The 5,219-nt window shown below is 43.9% G+C and overlaps 1 long non-coding RNA gene across 1 annotated transcript; it reads left to right on the forward strand.

Annotated features, from left to right (window-relative positions):
• The first annotated feature begins 209 nt into the window (after positions 1-209).
• On the forward strand, positions 210-4,129 carry LOC124030694. Its single transcript, XR_006838014.1, has 3 exons — positions 210-224; positions 1,413-1,542; positions 3,986-4,129. It is a non-coding gene; the product is annotated as an uncharacterized LOC124030694 (long non-coding RNA).
• Positions 4,130-5,219: the final 1,090 nt, after the last annotated feature.

Below are 5,219 nucleotides of genomic sequence, written 5' to 3' on the forward strand. Positions count from 1 at the left end.
ATTATTTATAACAACAAGTGAATCACAATTACATATTATAAATACAAATCCTAATTCGAATCCTCTCCCTTTAGGTGATTGAGTCGCCAAATCGTTGGTGGAAGTGCCGCAATAACTTTGACCAGATTGGGTTTGTTCCCTTCAACATTCTGGAGCCTCTGTCTGCCCTCAACAACAACCATAGGGACAGACCAGTGGCACTCAGACAGTCCAGACAGTCCAAGGTAATGGACACACACACACACACACACACACACACACACACACACACACACACACACACACACACACACACACACACACACACACACACACACACACACACACACACACACACACACAGACAGACAGACAGACAGACAGACAGACAGACAGACAGACAGACAGACAGACAGACAGACAGACAGACAGACAGACAGACAGACAGACAGACAGACAGACAGACAGACAGACAGACAGACAGACAGACAGACAGACAGACAGACAGACAGACAGACAGACAGACAGACAGACAGACAGACAGACAGACAGACAGACAGACAGACAGACAGACAGACAGACAGACAGACAGACAGACAGACAGACAGACAGACAGACACACACACACACACACACACACACACACACACACACACACACACACACACACACACACACACACACACACACACACACACACACACACACACACACACACACACACACACACACACACACACACACACACACACACACACGGTTGACACTGTTTCCACACTAACGGTGCCTCTTTACAATGATGTGATACAGCTTTGATACAAAGTCCCCACTTGTTGTAGCAAACAAGCAGCGTAGCCTAGTGGTCAGAGTATTGGACTAGCAACTGAAAGGTTGCAAGTTCAAATCCCTGAGCTGACAAGGTACAAATCTGTCGTTCTGCCCCTGAACAGGCAGTTAACCCACTGTTCCTAGGCCGTCATTGAAAATAAGAATTTGTTCTTAACTGACTTGCCTGGTTAAATAAAGGTTAAATAAATTTTTAAAAATACAAATTACACACTTTGTGACTTGTCAGATAAATATCAGCAAGCTAGCTCGTGGTCTGCTTGGTTAACTAGCTAGTGGTCTGCTTGGTTAACTAGCTAGTGGTCTGCTTGGTTAGCTAGCTAGTGGTCTGCTTGGTTAGCTAGCTAGTGGTCTGCTTGGTTAACTAGCTCGTGGTCTGCTTGGTTAACTAGCTAGTGGTCTGCTTGGTTAGCTAGCTAGTGGTCTGCTTGGTTAGCTAGCTAGTGGTCTGCTTGGTTAGCTAGCTCACTGCTTGGCTAAACACAGCATGTCAGCACACTCGGCTGTTGTACCTGAACTGGGCTTAATAGACACATACTCACCCACTCATCTGAGTTACCCTGTGTGTTCGTGTCTCTGTTTGACAGAAGGTGCCCTCTGACCCTGCAAGGCACTTCTCCTACACCCCCTCCAGCCGAGAAGGGGCCAACCTCCCCGCCGTGCCCCGCCGTCCTCACAGCATGTCCCCCTCCATGACAGGGGGCGACAGAGACAAAGGTAAGCCTGTGGTTTGGTGGTCTGGTGTGGTCAGTGTCACCACCCACCTCCAGCTACATTATTCTCCCTTCTGACCAAGCTGGCACATCTTTAGCAGACGCTTTTATCCAAAGCGACTTACAGTCATGTGTGCATACATTCTACGTATGGGTGGTCCCGGGGATCGAACCCACTACCCTGGCGTTACAAGCGCCATGCTCTACCAACTGAGCTACACAGGACCACGACAACATTCTATGACAGCCATGTTAACTCTTCATTTACATGACACTATAACATTCTATGACAGCCATGTTAACTCTTCATTTACATGACACTATAACATTCTATGACAGCCATGTTAACTTTTCATTTACATGACACTACAACATTCTATGACAGCCATGTTAACTCTTCATTTACATGACAATACAACATTCTATGACAGCCATGTTAACTCTTCATTTACATGACACTACAACATTCTATGACAGCCATGTTAGCTCTTCATAGCTCACTAACCCAACTCAACATGCTATACATGACTAATAAGCTGCTGCAGTAGTGAGGTGGCTGTACAGTATAACACTAACTCTGCATAGAATGTAACTGCTGTAACAAAGACATGACTCTTACAGACATAACGTAACTACTATAATAAAGATATGTCTGTCTTATAGACATAAAGTAACCACTATAATAAAGATATGTCTGTCTTATAGACACAAAGTAACTACTATAACTAATATATGACTGTCTCATTGTCACGCCTTGGTCTTAGTATTTTGTGTTTTCTTTCTTTATTTGGTCAGGCCAGGGTGTGACATGGGTTATTGTGGTGTGTTTTTGTCTTAGGGGTTTTGTGGGGTGTCTACGTAGTCTATGGCTGCCTGAGGCGGTTCTCAATCAGAGTCAGGTGATTATCGTTGTCTCTGATTGGGAACCATATTTAGGCAGCCATATTCTGTGAGTGTTTCGTGGGTGATTGTTCCTGTCTTTGTGTTTGCACCAGATAGGGCTGTTTCGGTTTTCATTATTTCATTTCATTATTTTTGTAGTTTCTGCATGTATAGTTTTTCCTTCATTAAAATATCATGAATCATCATCACGCTGCATGTTGGTCCGGTCCTTGTTCTACCTCTTCATCAGAGGAGGAGATAGAAGAGAAATGTTACACTCATAGACATAAAGTAACTAATATATGACTGTCTTACAGACATAAAGTAACTAATATATGACTGTCTTACAGACATAAAGTAACTAATATATGACTGTCTTACAGACATAAAGTAACTAATATATGACTGTCTTACAGACATAAAGTAACCACTATAATAAGGATACAGTGGGGCAAAAAAGTATTTAGTCAGCCACCAATTGTGCAAGTTCTCCCACTTAAAAAGATGAGAGAGGCCTGTAATTTTCATCATAGGTACACTTTAACTATGACAGACAAAAATTAGGGAAAAATCCTGAAAATCACATTGTAGGATTTTTTTATGAATTTATTTGGTAAATGATGGTGGAAAATAAGTGTTTGGTCAATAACAAAAGTTTATCCTCAATACTTTGTTATATGCCCTTTGTTGGCAATGACAGAGGTCAAACGTTTTCTGTAAGTCTTCACCAAGGTTTTCACACACTGTTGCTGGTATTTTGGCTCATTCCTCCATGCAGATCTGCTCTAGAGTGATAGTCGAAACATTTGTTCTTTAACTGAACGGAAGTCTGAAAGATCAGAGTCAGTAAAAGAGCCAACCTTTCCATCACTGCAACTCACTGCCTGGAGCGGGACTTACAACCAACAGGTGGGAGAGAATGCCTCTGATTGGAAAGTTAGGGTGATTGACTGATGAGGCTGTCAGCATTCCTAAATAAAAGGGACAAACTAGGGGGTGAGGAGGAAATACTAAATCTGAATGGGTGGTTGTTTTAATCCTATTCTCTATATAGTCACACTACTCTTTTACAATTCAATACCAGAAAGATTGCACTTATGTCAAATAGGGTGCCATTTGGGATTCACTAGCACTACTATCAGACACTCCGTGTTTTCTGTTCATAACACTGCAGACCGGCTGGCTACTTCTAAAGGTTTAGTGGTTTGTTATACCTGCAATGTTCTAGATCATGTGTGGCTAAGCCTCCCGATAACATCCACCCACCTAGATCCCTCTGGTAAAATGGGTTAAATGACTACAATGTAGTCAATGTAATGTCTAACCCTAAAGCTGTGTAGTCCAAGTCAATGTAGTCAATGTAATGTCTAACCCTAAAGCTGTGTAGTCAATGTGTAGTCAATGTGTAGTCAATGTGTGTGTGTGTGTGTGTGTGTGTGCATGTGCGCGTGCGTGTGTAGTTGTGTGTGTGTGATAGAATACATGTTTATAAGTGAGAACATGCTTGTAACAGTGTGTGCACATTCTTAACTGACATTAAATGTGTGTGGGACCCCTGTACACAGGCTTTATGGTGAACGATGAGCTCCTCCAGCGGCTGGCCAACGGCAGGGCGGGCTCCATCCGTCCCCTAGTGATCCCCCGCACCACAGACACCTCGGCCCCCCTTGACTACCACTCCCCTCCTGTGGAGGTAGAGGGCTGGCTGAGAGGGGAAGGGCTTCACTGAGCCGTGAGTGGGTGTAGTGGAGCGTAGTTCAGTCTACTACAGTATACTTGATATACAGATACTTCTTGTCACACGTCTATCCTTTCTAGCATGGCCATAATAAAGACCACATTACCTTACTCACCCCTCTCTCTCTCTCTATTCATGACAGTAACACTTCTGACCACATTACTCTGCCCTATCTCTTCTCCATTCAGGACAGTAACACTTCTGACCACATTACTCTGCCTCTATCTCTCTCTCTCCATTCAGGACAGTAACACTTCTTGACCACATTACTCTGCCCTATCTCTCTCCATCTCCATTCAAGGCAACACTTCTGACCACATTACTCTGCCCTATCTCTCTCCATTCAGACAGTAACACATCAGACCAAGCTTACTGTCCATTATCTCTCCATTCAGGACACATTCTGCACTCTGCTGTCCTCTTTCTCTCCATTCAGGACAGTAACACATCGACCAGCTTACTGTCCATTATCTCTCTCTCCACATTCAGGACAGTGGCTTCTTTGACCTTTTATACTGTTCCTTATCTCTCTCCATTCAGGACAGTAACACTTCTGACCACCTTACTGTTTCCTTATCTCTCTCTCCATTCAGACAGTAACACTGCTGGAGACTCACTGGTGCTGAGAGCTCTTCGCCCTGAGTAAAGAGGACCTGCGTATGTTTTCACCAGAGGAGGGTGCCAGAGTGTACAGCCAGATGATGGTGCAGAAGGCTTTATTGGAGGTACAAGCAACCCTATTAACTCGCAACACCATTGACTGGCAACACCATTGACTGGCAACCCCATTGACTGACAACCTCATTGACTGGCAACGCTATTGACTGGCAACCCTATTGACTGGCAGCCTCATACACTGGCATCCTCATACACTGGCAACCCCATTCTCATCACAACTCTTATAGTGTTGTATCAAAACACATCACTTCCTCGTTAATCCTCTTATTTCTCATTTCCCTCTGTTTCCTTCTCTTCTGGTTGACTCAACTCTCACATTATAGATAGATCCTTGGTTCCCATGCTTTTTTCTCTCTTCTCTTCTCTCCCTCCTTCTCTCCCGC

The sequence above is a fragment of the Oncorhynchus gorbuscha genome, unplaced genomic scaffold (genome assembly GCF_021184085.1).
Source record: "Oncorhynchus gorbuscha isolate QuinsamMale2020 ecotype Even-year unplaced genomic scaffold, OgorEven_v1.0 Un_scaffold_14004, whole genome shotgun sequence".
NCBI classification, from domain to species: Eukaryota; Metazoa; Chordata; class Actinopteri; order Salmoniformes; family Salmonidae; genus Oncorhynchus; species Oncorhynchus gorbuscha.